At 36.0% G+C, this 18,384-nt stretch overlaps 1 long non-coding RNA gene across 1 annotated transcript in view; it reads right to left on the bottom strand.

Annotated features, from left to right (window-relative positions):
- The window catches only part of LOC148130391 (uncharacterized), a 74,718-nt gene that overhangs the window by 55,963 nt on the left and 371 nt on the right, over nucleotides 1–18,384 (bottom strand). Inside the window, exon 2 of the long non-coding RNA XR_015749738.1 lies at nucleotides 5,284–5,419. This is a non-coding gene — a long non-coding RNA (uncharacterized LOC148130391). The remainder of the gene's footprint in view (nucleotides 1–5,283; nucleotides 5,420–18,384) is intronic.

The following is an 18,384-nucleotide window of genomic DNA, read 5'->3' on the forward strand; positions in this document are numbered from 1 at the left end:
CAATAGCTAAGCAGGTTGCCACAAAGAAGAAGGGGTCACAACACCTGAAGGCAGGACAAGAAGCAATGAATTTAACAGATAATCAGAGTTGGAAGGGACCTTGTAGGTCATCTAGTCCAACCCCCCGCCCAAGCGGGAGACACTACACCATTTCTGACAAATGGCAATCCAATCTCTTCTTGAAGGTCTCAAGTGATGGCGCTCCCACAACTTCCGAGGGAAGCTGTTCCATTGGTTGATTGTTCTCACTGTCAGAAAGCTTCTCCTTGTTTCCAGGTTAAATCACTCCTTGATCAGTTTCCATCCATTATTCCTTGTCTGGCCTACAGGCACTTTAGGAAATAGCTTGACCCCTTCCTTCCTGTGGCAGCCACTCAAATATTGGAAGACCGCTATCATGTCTCTCCTGGTCCTTCTCTTTACTAGACTAAACAAGCCCAGTTCCTGCAACCGTTCATTGTATGTTTTAGCCTCCAGTCCCCTAATCATCCTGGTTGCTCTTTTCTGTACTTTTTCTAGAGTCTCAACATCTTTTTTATAATGTGGTGAACAAAACTGGATGCAGTACTCTAGGTGTGGTCTTACTAAGGCTTTATAGAGTGATATTAGTACTTCCCTTGATCTTGATTGTATCCCTCTGTTAATACAATTTAGGTTTGCATTAGCTTTTTTGGCGACGGCTGCACACTGCTGGCCCATATTTAGCTGGTTGTCTACTAAGACTCCAAGATCCCTCTCACAGTTGAACCTGGTTTCACCCAGTCTGTATGTGTACTTTTGGTTTTTCTTGCCTAAGTGTAGGACTTTACTTTTCTCTACATTGAATTTCATTTTCTTAGATATGGCCCAGTGTTCTAGTCTGTCAAGATCCAGATATTGAAGAGTACAGGGCCTAAGATGGAACCTTGTGGCACCCCACTGCTTACTTCCCTCCATGGAAACTTAGACCCATTAAGGACTACTCGTTGAGTACTGTTTGCCAGCCAGTTGCAAGTCCATCCGGTGGTGGTGCTATCTATTCCACTTTTTCTGGCTTACTAAGAAGTAGGTTGTGGTCTACTTTGTCGAATGCCTTGCTGAAATCTAAATATATAATGTCCACAGTATTTTGCTGGTCTACTAATTTAGTCACTGTGTTGAATGAAATAAGATTGGTTTGACATGATCTGTTTTTAACAAACCCCTGCTGACTGCTAGTTATTACTTTACTTGTTTCTAGATGTTGGCAGATCTGTTTTTTTATTATCTTTTTTATTTTTTTCCTGGGTATTGATGTTAGGCTGATTGGTCTATAGTTTCCTGGGTCTGTTTTTTTTCCCTTTTTTGAAGATGGAGACCACATCAGCTCTTTTCCAGTCCTCTGGTAGTTCCCCGGTGCTCCAGAATTTTTGAAAAATATGGTGCAGTGGTTCTGAGATGACCTCTTCCAGCTCCTTTAAAACTCTGGGATGTAATCCATCAGGCCCCGGTAATTGTTTTCATCAAGATCAGACAGGTGTTCTCTTACTATTTTTTTGCTTATTTTAACTTTTATTTCTGGTCTGTCTTTTACAGTTATGTTTTTAGTGGGTTGAGCTATAGTTTCTTTTTGCGTGAATATGGATGCAAAGAATGAGTTAAGCAGTTCTGCTTTCTCTCTGTTGCCAGTTACTTCCTTGCCATCTTCTCTCTTTAGTGGACCGACTGTTTCCTTGATTTTTTTCTTGTTATTTATATGTTGGAAGAAACTTTTTTTATTATCTTTGACTTTTGTTGCAAGTCTTTGTTCATTCTGAGCCTTTGCTATCCTAACTTCATCTTTGCAGATTCTGGCTATCTGCTGATATTCTGCCTTAGTTGTATGTCCTTCTTTCCATTTTTTGTACTTGTCCTTTTTTTCTTTCAATTTGCCAGAGAGATCTTTGTGCAGCCATGCTGGTTTCTTCTTGGATTTCTTGTTTTTCTTTCTCAGTGGTATTGTGTTAGTCTGGACTTCTATGATCATACTTTTCAGAGTTTCCCAAGATTCTTGAGTTGTTTTCCCCTTTAGGATTTTCATCCATGGAATCTTTCCCAATTCTCCCTGAGTTTACTGAAATCAACTCTTTTAAAATCCAAGACTCTGGTGTCATTATGTTCTGTTGCTTTTCCCAACAAATTTTATTAGTTTTACAAAAACAATACACAAACAATCAAGGCATAATAACATAAAAAATCCTTTCCAAGAAAACCAATAGAACGTACAAAATAGTTCCAAATTGTAATATATTTACGTTATCTATTCAACTTCGTATCTTATCCCAACTTCTCCTTTTCATTCTGTTATCCAAATTATATTTCTTGCTAATTAAAGTTTTATTGCCTTTCATAAACAATACACAAACGTACAAAACATAAAACATAAAAAACAAAAAACAAACATAAAACATCTTTTCTGAAGGCTGTTTGATCCCGGGCTAAAAACTCTTCGCACAGACACAAATTCAAAAATCATATTTACTTTATATATCATTCCATATCTTATTACCATTTTCAACTTTCTATATAGCTTCTTCCCTCTTTTATCTTTCTTAATTTTGTTTTATTTATCTTATCTCAATTCAGTTCATAATACTTATCATTCTTTGTCTGTTCTGTTTCCATCTATCCATTCATCTTTTCTCTTTTAATATACTTCTCCTGTACACTGATTGGAGGGACGCCTTTGACTCATTCCCCTAGCTTAAAATTACTTAATATAACACTTAATTTATATTGGGATTCTATTTAGTACATTCTAAAGTTACACAATAAATTTTATGAAAGGAGTAAAAACATAACAATAATTAAATAAAATCATATATAACCACTATCCATATCATTAAAAAGCTAATCATATATATTAATACTCATTTATATCTTAAGCATTTTACTCTAAATACACATATAAAAACACAATCTTATGTACCTTCCAGAATCCCTTTTTCAATTAGAATTACCCATTGTCTCTAAATAAGCTTTGTTTCTTTCAGTCTTGCTTCCCACCATTAAGGCTTCTCATCCCCTCCTTTCTCTCTTGCTTATTCTTCTCCTTGCCCTTTTTACCCCTTTGTCTCTTCTCCTCCCTTTTCTTACCCCCTTTCTGTTGTTTTCTAACCTTGTATCCACCTTTCATCTCCTTTTTCTCTTTTTTGGTTGTTTTTTCAAACCTTAAAATCCCCTTTTTCTTTTCCTCTTTCTCCTCCTCCCCAAAAAGAACCTATTGTTCATCAAAGATGGCTTCTTCTTCTTCTTTGTCCCAGTCGTCCTGCTGCGTAGTCAACTTTTCATAAGTGCATACCGCCATTTCTAAAAATTGAAATAGAGTGCCCAAAGTATCTTTTCCATCTTGTTTTTCTTTTTTATATTTTTTATATTCAATTTTTAGTTCACCCACAAGCGATGCCATCGTGAAGAGAAAAACTTTTTCCAAAACAACCACCCAAGTATTTTTAATCAAAAATAATTGCAAAGAATTCCAAAGTTACCAAAGTTCTTTCTTCTATTTCTCTTTCTGGGGTTACTGTTTAATCAAAGAGATCCAATTACAATATATCTTTCTTTAAAGTTCTAGGCAATCTCCTCCTTTTTCAACTTCTGCTCCAATTTTTTTCCTCTCCCTTCCCACTTACAACAACAATTTTCTTTTAAGTATTCAGAAATCCATACCTCCAATAAGGGTTTTCCGATTTCTTAAGTTATTAAATCCAATGTCCAGGAATATCCCTTGGCTTTAACTTTCAAAATAATTTACCTTGAGTGCTCAGATAAATTTTCCAAATCTTCATCTGCTGTTTCCATGGGGTGGGAGAGTTAAGAAAAAGAAAAGGTTTTTTTCCCCTTGACAGCTTTCTCCGCCGCTTTCCGAACTTCTTAGGGATACAATGTATCTTCTAGCAATTCAAACAATTCAGTTTCCAGGGTGTTTAAAAGTTGTTGATTGACCCAGCTCAGACAGCACTTTCACTTTTCCTGCTTCCTCCAGCACAATCTTACCCGGCTGCCGGCTTCTTCATGGCGGCCATTACTGACCGCCGCTCCACCACCTCGGGAAAAAGGGGTTTTTCCGGACGAGGAGGGGGTCTGCGACACCCCCAACCCCCTGTCCGGCTCCCCTCTCTCTTCGGCTGCCTCTGCAGGGCAGCCATATCCCCCTGACCCATTTGGATCGGGGGCACCTTGGTGGCAAGCGCAGCACTCAGTCGCGAATTCCTGCTGCCACCGAAGCCGCGCGAAACCGGAAGCCGATGTCTTGCTCTTCTTGTGTGACTGGTGCACAATACCTGATTCACACTTTCTCCTTTCCAAAGTAAGTTCTTCTTCTAGGACCATGATCCCCAGCTTACTTGAGTTATCATTATCACAACTACCTTGACCTGTCACTTTAGTGTCCCTATTAAGGTCAGCAAGGACACTGTATCTGTTATGCTGGGACACAGCAAAAGCTTTGCGTTTATGGTCCACAGCTCTCACCCTGCCAGATCCCACGGTTGTCCATACTGCCTTTTTCCTGTAGGATCTTTGTGGTAGTGGGGGCTGGTAGCATGGCAGCTCAATAGATGGCTGGATTGGGCACCTAATTTCTGCTTGGAGAGCACAGATTAGAGATTCTAGATAGGTAATCTGTCCATGCAGACTGGTAATTTTTTTACAAAGAGGACAGTATCCAAGTTTGAAAAGAGTTTTATTTTATTTTGAAATAAAATAAAATCACAATCTCGAGGACACTTACCCTAAATGTCTTATTGGTATTCTTGGTTTATAGTTATATGATATGGCTGCTATCTTTCTCCTTTCTACTCACCCTCTGCTTCCTTCACAAACAGCCAGCAGCTCCTCCCACAACCTCTGGGAATTTGAAATGCAATGGAAGCAATTCAAACTGCCTCTCTCTTTTCTACTCACCCTCTGCTTCCTTCACAAGCAGCCAGCAGCTCCTCCCACAACCTCTGGGAATTTGAAATGCAATGGAAGCAATTCAAACTGCCTCTCTCTTTTCTACTCACCCTCTGCTTCCTTCACAAGCAGCCAGCAGCTCCTCCCACAACCTCTGGGAATTTGGATGGAAGCTAATCAAGGAGAGAACCAACTCTGTTATTCTGTTCTGATATTTAAGACACCAGTCATTATCTTTTTACTTTGGGTTAATAGATAAATTCACTTTTGGCAACTATTATCCAGGATGAAGAAAAATACAGTTTGACAACATTAATATATCTGCAACCTCTTACTGTAAACCTATAAACTGAATTGAGTAGGAAATAAGTAAGTACTAAGCAGAAATACCTTTACATTTGAGGTTTAAAGCAACAGCCAGGAGCAACATATGAAGTGATATATGGCAATCTTTTTGTTTCTGGATGATCTATTATTACCAGGTTGCATCATCTTCATCCTCATCTTCATTTTCATCCTCATCTGCCTGTGGAACAAGCAGTTATAATTCTTGTTCCATAATTTATAAGGACTTTTGCACACAAAAAAAAAATTGGTAAATTGTCTTCTAGTCTACATCAGCTAACTTATATAAATAGAACTGCACAGTTTTCTTGGCCTCCTAGAGAAATTGTCTAGTTTTAGTTTTAATTTTCCAGCCTAACCTACAATTCTAAACTTTCCATGAGTTTTTCCATGCAAGTACTAACAAGAGCTGGCTCTGCTTTGTCAGTGTCTGCTAAGTGTTTCCACTTGCTAAAGCAATCTCATGTGAATTTGCCCCAAAGTATTGATAAAGTGCATAATAACACCAATTCTTACAAACTGGAAAGAAAAGAGAAGAAGAGATGTAAAAGAAAGAAAGAAACAAAGGAAGAGAAAGAGAAAAAAGAAAAAAAAGATGCGTTTAAAAACAGACAATATCCTTTTTGACAGTCTGCAAGATCCAATTCTCCTACCTTAATTTGAATACACACATCTTATCGATATCTATGCTTAAATTACCCATTGTCCATTAAGCAGTTTATCTCTGGACTAACCAATTATACCAAGAGTTCCAATTATCGTAAAATGTTGAAGACTCTTTGTTTTTAAGTGCTATAGTTAATTTATCCATTTCTGCACAATCACATATTTTCTGGATGACCATTTGTTCTGTAGGTGCATAGGGTGATTTCCAACACTGGGCAAACGCTAATCTGGCTGCAGTTAGGATATGAATTGTTACATATTTCATCTTTTTGGGTAAATGTTTATCAGAGATCCCTAGTAGGAAGAACTCTGGTTTGTATTCGATTTGTTCTTTTGTTATCTCCTCCAACCATTTTCTGATTTTTTGCCAATATTTCTGGGTTTCTTTGCAAGACCACCACATATGAAAGTAGGTTCCTTCTATGCTTTCTATGCTTTTACATTTCCAGCATTTTGGACTCGTGTTTAGGTTCATTTTCGCCAACCTCGAAGGGGGCAAGTGCCATCTATAAAACATTTTGTATGTATTTTCTTTATATGCTGCCGATTTTGTAATCTTAATATTTCTGTTCCAAATCTTTTCCCATTCTGATAATGTAATACTTCTTCCGACATTCCTGCTCCAGGCTATCATGTTCCCTTTGACTATCTCTTGTTCTAATTCTACTTCCAGTAAGTATTTATAGAATTTGGATATGTTCTTTTTGTTTGATCCTAGTAAAATTTTATCTAAATACTGCAGTTTGTTATAAATTCCAAAGTCTTTTATATCTTGTTTGTATCTGCTATGGGTTTGTATATATAACCACTGATCAATTTTAAATCCCTGTTCCTGTAGTTCTTGTCGAGTTTTTAATTTTCCTTGCGGATCTAATAAATCTTTATATTTAATCATTTTTGTTATGTCCAAATTATTGGGGTGTACCATTGCCTCCATTGTTGATAGCCAGATCGGAATTTTTAGATAGTGTTTTTTGCATATTTTTTTCCAATTAATTAATAATGAGTCCCTAATGAGGTGTCTGTGAAAGTAAGACTGCTTGGGTTTCCCCACTTCCCATAAGAAGGCATGCCACCCTCCCTGGAGGTCATGCCCTTCTAATGCTAAAATTCTTTTGTTAAGTAAGTTCACCCAGTCTTTTATCCATAATAAGATAGCTGCCGAATAATATAATTCCCAATTTGGAAGGGCTAGACCCCCTCTACTTTTCACATCTTGTAAGGCCTTTACATTGATCCTGGGTGTTCTTTTTTTTTTTTTATGTTTTTTTCCCTTTTGTGTATGTAATGTCGATATGTTTTTAATTGTAAATTTAATAAAATTTATTTTAAAAAAAAAATAACACCAATTCTTATCTTACTTTGAGGAATAAAATAAGAGGTGGTAAGGAGTGGGCCCCTATTGCAAATCTTCCTTTTTTCTAACCCTCTTCTTTACAAATGTCAGGTAATATGCAAGGAACAAATTCCTTGCACTGGAAATTTGTGTATTGGTTAAGAAGTTTCAGGGAAGAAGATTCCTGATTCCTCACCCTTCATCTTCCGAGACAATCTACTCCTCTATGGAACAGTTTTTGTAATTATAGCATAATTTTGTGATTTGCTGGCAGATTTGCTAAATGCATATGTAGGTCATTATTTACATAAGCAAGAATTTCAAATTTCAATTAAACTTTAAATTAAGTTTGCTTCTCAAAGCCACTAAAACAATTTAATACAGAACTAGGATATATATTCTCTATTTTGACATTTGTTTGAAAAAGGGCATTTTGGGGGGATAATTTCCTGCATCCTTCTTTTCTCCTCCTTCTAATTCTTCCCTGAAATGGTTATCTTTTTAGAATCATGAAGTTATCATGATAACTCCATGACCTGCATCAGTCCAAGCTATGTGATGACATTAAATAAAATAAGCTTTATATGAAGGAAAAATGGTAAAAGGTAAAATACACAGTGTTCAGTTCTGGAGACCTCACTTAAAAATGATAAGACTGAATGAGTTCAGAATCAGGCAACAAAAACGTTGCGAAGTCTAAAGGACAAAATCTGCCAGGAGAGATTGAAGGAAGTGACTATGTACAGCCTGGAGGACAGAAGGAAAAAGGAAAAATAATGTTAGAAAGTATTACTTCACACAGAGAGTAGTGGAAGCTTGGAACAAACTTCTGGCAAAGGCATCAGTAACTGAGTTTAAACATACATGGGATAAACACATGTCCATCGCCCAACATAAATTAAAATAAAGTAAATAAATATTAAATAAATAAATAAGAAAACAAAAAAAAAAAACCTTAAAGTGCTGACTTGATGGACCACTGGGTCTTTTTCTGCCATGTTTATATAAAAGAAGCAAGAAATTTTGGAAAAATCACCAAAAATGAAAAACTTTTTCACAATAAACAAATCCTGGACAACCTCAAATCATATCTATTAAAAACAGATTTTTAATGAAAAACTAAAATTGTGGCAAAATTAGTGCTAGCTAAATTCCTGAAATAGTCATTTTTCCTATTCCTCTTTTAAACTTTTCAAAAAGGTGTATACATTTTCTCTGTGGCTATCTCTGTTAATATTGTCCCTTTTTGTGGGTTAAAAAAGGAGTTCTGACTATGGTTATTTGATTCCTGGCAAGCAGAAAGCACACAGTGAATGTGTAAACCAAGTAGTCTAGCATAGTTTCTTATTCCTATTGTTATCTACTAATACATATAAACATCCAGATTTTAACAATTGCTTCCAATGTTCTCAACATCTTGTCAGGTGCATTCTTAAAATCAGGGCCACTAAGTGGGAAAAAAAATGTATATGAAGTCAACTTCCAATTCTGTTCAGCATTCATAAAGGGGAGGAAAAGGCATTTTGGGGTATACTGAAAGATTTGCATTATCTTTAACCCTATTGCATAAACGTCCTTCTGAAATCTACAACTTATATAATTCCATTAGATTTGAGCAATTGATACAAGCACAAACCACACAACCACAACCACATTTAATAGATGGGAGGGGGAAAACATTGCTTTTCTAAACAAAAGGAAGTAAGGGTCTTTCTTCAACATTTTTGAGCAGAATGAAACTGCCTTGTTATGCCTCAAGGAAATGTAACTTAATATGCAAGGTGGACGCCCTTTGCCTGAACTTCACTGTCAGCATTTATGAAAACAAAATTCCAGCTTTACACAATAAAACCAATTTGCTTCTGGTTTTGGATGAAAAGGCATCATCAAATGAAAGAGTGGCCTTTGCGTAGCTTTTTCCTTACCCACTGAGATCTTACATCAGAATTCAAAATAGCTCTGGATTTGAAAATAACTTGCAGGCACATCAGTCAATCAAATAAAGGGCCTGCTTCAGGAGGCCCCCAGATAGCTTAGTCACAACAAAGACAACTATTTTCAGAGACTTCTAAGCAGGGGCAGAGTCTGCTTGCAGCTGCAGTCTGGCCCTGGAAAAGAGCGGCAAGCTGGCTTTGGACAGTATCCAGAAAAGGAATCAAATTGAACTCCATCAAGAGTCTTCTTACCTTCTAAGTGAGTGTGAGAAATTTAATTTGTAAGCCCACCACAGCTGTCAAGGGAAGCTTGAGGTAGATGGGTTAAAGAAAGAGAGACCCCAAATAAACTTAAGATGAATGCAATACACACTGCACAGCATTCAGGTAGAGACATGCAACAAAAGGCCTATCAGAGAAGAATGAACTATATCATTTATTTAAGGAACTGGCTAACATGAACTCCAGCTTTATGTACACCGGCTTCTTCCAGATATGTTGGGATTGCAACTTTCAGAAATTCAGGAAATTGCAGTGCCAACACATCTGGAGGGAAATAGTAGGGAAATATTATTAGGGAAATACGGAGTAGACCTCATCTAATTCCCGTGCTTCAAAGTCCTCTTTGGCTTCACTGATTCCCATTTTATGTGATCCTGAGACATTTTGCTTCTCATCCAAGAAGCTTCTTCTGGAAAAAGTGAAATGTCTTCAAGGAAAAACAAAGTCCAGTTGCCTTTTGAAAAAGCACCTTTGGGACTACCTGTATTGCTGCCACTGGATTAGAGCAAAGAAAATGCTGTGGAAGAATTTGAATAGAAGTTCAACAAAAAATAAGCAGTAAATGAAAAAAAATTAAGGAAGCTCATTGGGAATAGATCTAGTTACATTCCTATAATATCACTGGACATGACCCAGGTGTAACTGGGAACCGATTTAAATAAGCTTAAATATTTTTCAAGTTTTGGAAATATCTGAATTATATGAGAAATCTAAAATGTCTGTCTAGAATTGGTAGTCCCATTTTTATGAGGAACTTATGACAACTAAAATATATGTTTTTTATAATTAGAAGAGAGGGGATATAAACAAGTTTATTCAGTATTTACTTGCTACTTTTTATTGTTCACATTTCTTCATAGAAATCTAAGAAAGATAGTTTGGAAACTTTTCTGGTTTTGACCATATAGATATGCAAGAAAAAACAATAGGGCAGTATGCTAGCTGTGTATTTTACTAGATTAGGTAGAAAGCTTTTGCTTCATGTAAATATGTGTTTGTGTGTATGTGTGTGCATACATATACACACAAACTGTCTAAAATTTTATTTTAAGATAATTTTCAGTACCACCGAGGTAACTGCAGAATAAGGAATGGATTTACAAAAAGTATGGAATTTCATTTTAACGTAATGATTTTGGTGGCATGGAACTGAATGGAATTTTTTTAAAAAAACCTGTGAAATAATGAATTAGTAAACAAATATGTCTGGTGTTATACAGAAGTTTATCACTGAGAACAAAAAAGGAAAACAGCAAGTGGAATAGTTTATAGATGGAAAAATAGGAAATGTTAAACACCTTGAATGTGAAGTGATGGGACAATATATAGCAAAATTATAAATATGTGTTCATAATCCTGTTCTCTTTCTCACTTCATAAATATAGTACATCAGATATGTCAAATGTGTAGATACCGAAATTAAGTAGATGATTTCTCTAAGTTCTCTAAAAGAAGGAGAAATTCTTGACACATTCTCAGAGCTTGGATTGTTCCTTACCACAAATAGAAGCACTGGCCTAATTAAGAAAGACCAATGGGAGAATTAATCTTTCCTTGAGTTGTGGGAAGCCAAGGAAATGTAAACCATTGGAGAGATATTTGTACAATAATCCAAGCAACATATCTTGGCTACCTCATTGCTAAGTGCTAGCCTAGGATGCTAGAGTCAGTATGAGAGTTTAACTAAAATAATATCTTCTGAAATAATTGTAAATGCAAAATAACTTTCAGCAGACTGAGTTAGAACTGCAACAAGAAATAGCAAGCTAGCTAGAGATAGATAAAAAGGCAAGACAAGTAATTTTTAAATTATTATTCAATAAATATGCCACCTGGCTTCCAATGACTGTAAAACATTGTGTATTTATATATATGTATATGTATATGTATATGTTTTCATAGATTTTCACGGGTACAGGTATGTAGGTCTAGATGTGTTCGGGTCTTTTCCTGTGTAAGATTAAGAGTATCTTGGCAACGTTTCGGCGAGGTCCCACTCGCCATCCTCAGGCTGGTGCTTTCGGCTTGCACTGGCACGAAGTTTTCGCGGGTATTTATATGTATGGTATTCAGCTTTGTTCGGGTATTTTCCCACGTCATTATAGTTGTGCTTTTAAAGTTGTAGCAACGTTTCGGCAGAATCTCATCTGCCATCATCAGGCTTCTGTATACTGTTCATCTGTGAGTCAGACTTTCACAGCCATTTCTGTTTTAAATTTGGTGCTAGCCTACTGCTGTGCCAGAATGGTTTTTTTTTCATCCTGATTGGTTGGGAGTCTTGGTCTGTATTTATTGGTCTTGGAGTTTGCTGTGTTCTGCTTGATTGGTGTTTCTAATATCTTCTGTCTGTTTTGTAGCTTTTTTTGTCTTGATTGGCTGGCAACATTGTGTTTCCTGTATTGGAGGCTTTTAGTGCGGCTTGGGTCCGAGTAAACAGACGGCTATCATTTATTAGGAAGCTAGGTTTCATCTGGGTGCCTGGTTGGGGTGTGTTTGAGCGGGAGGTATCAGGGGGAGTCTGTTTGTGCCCAGGTGTTTGCCTGGCTTGTGGTGTGGAGATTTTTTTGTTTGAGAGTGCAGGCTTCCAGATAATTGACAGTCTGGTGGAGTCATCTCTTCTATTCATGCTTTCAGGTCTTTTTTCAATCTCTATGGCTTCTCTGATAATTCTGTAGCTGGGGTGTTCTATAGTGGCTAGGGTTTTGGTGCCATTGAAGTCGATGCTATGACCTGTGGCTTTCATGTGTTGGACTAGTGAGGAAGTGTGTTCCAGCTTTTTTACTGCATTTTTGTGTTCATCTAGGCGGGTACTTATTCTTCTATTGGTCTGTCCAATGTATGTGGCAGGGCATGATGCACAGGGGACTTCATATATGCCTTGGTTTTCCAGGTCAATTTTATCTTTGGGGTTTCTTAGGATGGCTGCTATTTTTCTGTCTGTTTTGAAGGCAGTCTTACTGATTTTGTCTGTAGTACCTCTTATGTAGGGCAGGACAGCTGTTCCATAGGTCTGTTCATCTTCTAGGTCTCCATTATGTCTCAGTGTGTTTTTGTGGATCAAGCCAGTGATTTTGCTTTTGTGGAAGCCATTGGCTGTCAGTACTTTAGTTAGGGTGCATAGTTCAGTCTTTATGTGTGTCTTGTCTGCCAGGCAAGGTTCTGGCAATTAGTGTTTTGGCCACGGAGTTTATCTGTGCTGGGTGGTGGTGGGATTGGACGTTGAGGTAGCGGTTGGTGTGTGTTTTCTTCTGGTATATGGTGTGTCCTAGTGTGCCATCTGTTTTTTTCTAGATTAGTACATCTAGGAATGGTAGTTGTTTGTTTGTTTCCATTTCTATGGTGAATTTGATTTTGGAGTGTGTGCTGTTTAGGTGTGTTAGGAAATTGTTTAGGTTTTCTTTTCCATGGGGCCAAATAACAAATGTGTCATCGATGTATCTTAACTATAGTTTGGGTTTGTGAGTGGCATTGGCTAGGGCTCTGGATTCCAATTCTTCCATGAACAGGTTTGCAATGACATTTCTATAACAATAATTTAATTTAACAAGCAAAAACAAAAGTCACTTTTTTCTGTCTCAAGCACAAAGCCCAGAAGCAGTTTCCAAGTAGAAACAAAGCTGGATATATTCCTTTCTCTAATTAAAACAGCAAATTTTGCCATCTTCTCTAGCCCATCACTTTTTCCATCCCTTATTCTATTGTGGGGATTGACATATCTTTCCATCTCTGTGCATGTAGAATTCCCACTACAGTCAAAATATACAATATCAAAGTTCCAAATCTTTTTTCCAAGTCCTTATCCAGAAATCCTAAAAGTAAAGGTTCAGGTTTCAAATTTATGTTAGTTTTAAGGATCTTTGGCAGTATAATATGGATCTGGCCCCAATATTTCCACCAAAGATGATGGACTTATGATAAGATGGTGGATGATTATTTTCTTTTGAATTACATTTCCTACATATATTTGAGGTACCTTCAGACATTTGTAACAACTGTTAGGTACCAATTGTGCATCATTATATAAAACTTTTCTTCTGAATTATAATTCAGTGTAATTTTTAAACCATTTCTCCACTTATTTTCCCATTGCTCAAGATTATATGGTATCCAAAGTTTTTTGCCCACTGAATCATACATTCAGTGTTTCATATTCATTTTCCAGATTCAATTTCAACATCATTTTGTACACCTTGGCATGAACTTCATTAGTACATATCACAATTTCAAATTCATTTTCATAGATTCAAACCCATAGCTTTTTTGTCTAAGTTAAATCTTTCCTTAAATTGTAAGTACTGTATGTGATCCAGTGGCAAGCTACTGGATTCAAACTCCAATTCTTCTTTTCATTTGAGATTTGGTTCACCTAAAAGATATTATCTGACCGTAAGTCCATCAGATTGGTCTCATCATCATTTCTTCATGAGACAACACCTAAAGAGGCATTTTGGAAGAGAATCCTGTTTGGTACTTATTCCAAACCACCTAGTGTTGTTTAGGGCTTTGGTAGTTATTAAAAACTATAATCAATAATAAATTCAGTAAATAAACATGTACAAAATAATACTCAATTGGTAGCATTTTTTCAAAGTTCACATATAAATTAATGGGATCTGTGCTGACAATGGTTTGAATCATAATGTATAGATTCTTGAAAATGTCACCTGTCTTTCTATCTATAATGATTCCAGACAAGGAAGAGAAGCATCTGTAGGGGATATCAAAAAAGTCAAGATGGTTGCCTTGACCTGTAATCAAAATAATGCCCCTTGTTATGTGTGTCACATATATGTCACAAATAAAAAGAAACAGGACTTCAGTCTCATCATAGTCTCTACCTTGATTTTTTTTTTTTTTTTACAAACACCCTCATCCCTCTTGATTATATAAGATTTCAAATCTCTCACTGGAAGGCACGACTAAATATATTGAGTTTACAAAGCTTGACAATTTACTTGGAATTGTCTGCTATTCCAATAAAATAAAATTTGCAAGTGTCCTCCTAATTCACTGAACTGCAAGAAGAAGGAGAAAATATACTTTACAAAATCAACTTTGCAAGATTCTGTTATTGTAGCCCATCTCAATAAAAATAGTTTTAGCCTTGCTATAGAGTTGATTTCCTGACAATATATATACTATAAAGAAAAGATGTCCATCAAAGAAGAAGATGTATTGGAGCATAAGATCACAAAACCCAATTCATACTGAAACCTTATGATGAGAGAAAGATGTTTGTTCTATGCTAGTATGTCAGTAGCTGAAAATGCACCTGGCTAAAATGAAAGCACAGTCTGAACAAATCAAACAAGAGAGAAGAAATGGCATTGTGTTTTCTCTTGGCCACCTGCTATGATTTCAAGAACAAAGCAGGAAATGAAACTGAAAAATCATATTAATTCAAAGGTAGTCAATTGGTGTAGAGAAGCATGTGGCAAAATTCCACCCCTTGTTTAGAAAGACATTAAGTTTACTGGAGATGCCAGATTTTCAAATGTTGTCTCATTCAAAATGCCCTTTCTATTTTTATACAATATTAATCACTGTTGGATTTGTAATGGAAAATGAGCTGGAAATCATTCACTGAACTGATAAAAAAGCAAATAGAAATATTGAATCTGTAATTCTTAAAAATAATGAAGCAGTGTTTATCGCTATCCAATCATGATTGCTATTTAAAATTTTGAGACTTCTATATTGTTGGATGGTGTAGATGTATAAATATGACTTGCATGACCAGTGAATTATATCCACCTGAAAAATGGAGAAGATACATACATGGATTAATTGCTCATTAATAATATTTATCATATAGTTCATCCTCCTAGAAGCAAACAAAATTCAGTTGACTCACTCTCCAATGAATTGAACTTCAAGCCCAATCCTCACTAGATTTTTATATCATAAAAGACTAGCCAACAAAATCCTCAATACTCCAATTTGATGAGGAACAAATGATGGACACCGATGAACTGATAAATGTAACTTTGGGTTCATTTTATTGCCATGGCACATAACCCACTCTTACTGTAATGGAATGAGTGGATGCCCTTTAGGAAGAGATGATGCCTGGAGAACAATTACGTGAGATGGAGACCCCCCCCCAGTGGCTTATCAAGAAGAACCTAAGAAGAACCCACTCTAATTTATCAAGCAATTGAAAGTGGTGGGAAGCATGTACTTTCAGACTTGCAAAATTTGTTTAATGCAGCTTTACAATAAAGAATTAGCCCATCTAGTTGAGTTACCTGTTTGGTTTATCCAGGAGGGCTGACATTAATCACCTCTCTTGTCTGGTTGCTTCCTAAGCAGTATGTCTTCCCTTCATCCCCCAAGGTCATCCACACATTCCATTACACTTACCTAGCTTCCTAGTCATCATGTTCATTGAGTACTTTGTCCAGTGTTTCACTAAAGTTGTGATATATCATGTCTACAGCATTTTCACATAAGAAAGATATTCAATATAAAAATGAGATAAGATGTTACTGGGAGAGGATAAGAGTGCATTTCTTTTGGAAAAGCCAAAGTAATCTCTTGTAGTTACTGTTTTGTTTTTAGGTGCTTATAGAGTTTTATTCTTATTATAGGGAGAATACTCCCAAGGATAAAAGGCTAGTTTCTTCAGTTCCCCGAGATACAATTTATTTGTTACTTTGAGGGTTATTCATTCAAAGGAAAGAGATTTTTGGCTATATTTCTCTTAATTTGAAGCTTCAATTCTATCCCTTGAATCTGACCTGTGCAATTTCCTATATTTTTGGTTGGGGAAGTAGGAGTACCTCTGCCATTTCTTTGTTAGCTGTTAGCATTTGTCCTCACTGAAGACAAATTGGTATGCTGATTGTCTCTATTTCCTTTTATTTTGAATCTTAACTGGATAATCTTTAAAACAAAATTCTTAACATCCTTCATTAACCTCAAGTCATTAAGTGGTTTCACTTTCCAATGTAAGCTCTACAGCTCTGGATGAGTGGGTTTACTTTTTCTGTATAACTCGTGGCCTCACCTTCTTTCCATTTCCTGTCTTTTATGGTTTTCAGGTCTTCATTGGGTTTTTGGGGTAGCCATCATGGTTTCTTCAGATGTCTTCATTTTTTCCTTCATCAAAATTGTTTTTAAGAATGGCAACTTTAAAATCTTAACAGGCACTGAAGAGAAGATGATTAAAAAACTATATGGTTATCTATTAGGAGTGAACTTAGAGGAAGAGCGAGTTAAAGAAACAATGGTTGCATGGGGGAAAAATTTTGGATATAGGATAGATTTGGATAAATGGCAGACACTTTGAACTAGAAACTATAAATTAACCATGTCAACTGTCTACAAAACATCTTGTTTTACAGGTGGCACTTACCCCCAGCTAGTGTAGCCAAGATATTCAAAGACAAATCGGCAAAGTGTTGGAAATGGCATCAGACACCTGGATCATATTACCATATGTGGTGGACATGCATTGATGCTAAAAAATATTGGACCAGAATATACATGTGGTTGGAAAAAAATGATAAAACAACATATAGATTTAAAACCAGAGATATTTTTATTGGGAATTTTACCTGAAGGTTATAACAGAGAGATAACATATTTGATTATCAATGTATTAACAACAGCTAGAATTGTATTTGCACAAAATTGGAAAAATGAGAAAATTCCGACAGAGGAGGAAACAATTAAGAAAATAACAGAATGTGAGGAAATGAGTAGATTGACAGTGGCAATTAGAGAACAGGAAGAAAAAGATTATTATAGGATTTGGAATTTATTCTATGAATGGCTAGATAGAAGAGTAAGAAACTAAATATGTGATAATAGCAATATATTATAACTGATTGATTAGGATTGAATAAGAGAATGAATATAACTTAGGTAAAAATGGAATATATTTTTGAAAGATAATAATTACAATGTTAATGATAATACAACAATTGACCAATGTGATATAAAATATCGATTAGAATGCTTATAAATATAAATAAGAAATGTATGATATTACTATGTGCACAAGATATATGTATCCAACCGACACACTGGAAAATTGAAAGATGGATTTACTTGTTTGCTTTTGTTATAAAAAAAAAAACTTTAAAAAAGAACAGCAATTTATCTTTAGCTCTTATTCTCATTATCTTCTCCTGACATAGAGTCCTACTTATTACTGATCTTAGTCAAATCGACCATTTGATGTTGACAATATATGTTTGACAACACTCAATTTCCTTTAAAAATTAAGCATTACACGGTCACTTTCACCCAGTGTACATATCTCTTCTACTACTTAGTTGACTTGTAGATATTGTATCAGGAGTCTGGGAATGTTGCTTTTTAGTAAAACGTGTTATTCGGAAAAGGTACTCCCAGACGCCTCATGATTTTTGGATACCATAAACGAACACAATTCTCCTCCTACAACTACCTCCTCCAGATAAGGTTACTTTGATTTGTATGACAAAGCTCATCCAGTGGTTGCAGCCTTGTAAATGAAATAACAGCAAATTAGAAATGAACAAGCCAAAAGGGATGGAGTGAAATAAACAGCTATAGAAAACATTTGTGAAAGAAGTAGAACCCATAACATAAGAATATCCTATCCAACAGTATGACAAAAGTTCATTGGAAAGGCAAAAGGGGAGAGAGGGCTGGGGACAGAGAGAAAATGAGAGGTTAGCAAAACTTGTTTGATAAAATTTGTTAAGGCAATAAGAGAATTCTTTCAATAACATTTACCCTGCGTTTTCCCCTTGCTTGCCTTCTGTCCTAATAAAGGAGTCATTCTGAAATATTTGCAGTATGTGAAGCATTGGAAAAATAAGCCTGAACAGAAAAAGATACACAGATGTTTTCTATGTTTGGAGGCAAGGGCTCCTCCCCAACCTCCACTCTTCTAAAAAAATTCCTTAGCTTTCGTAGCTGCCACTTTTTGCAGCT

This window comes from Notechis scutatus, chromosome 5, assembly GCF_049901735.1.
Source record: "Notechis scutatus isolate UNSWTSFEM ecotype Mainland chromosome 5, rNotScu1.2, whole genome shotgun sequence".
Classification (NCBI taxonomy): domain Eukaryota; kingdom Metazoa; phylum Chordata; class Lepidosauria; order Squamata; family Elapidae; genus Notechis; species Notechis scutatus.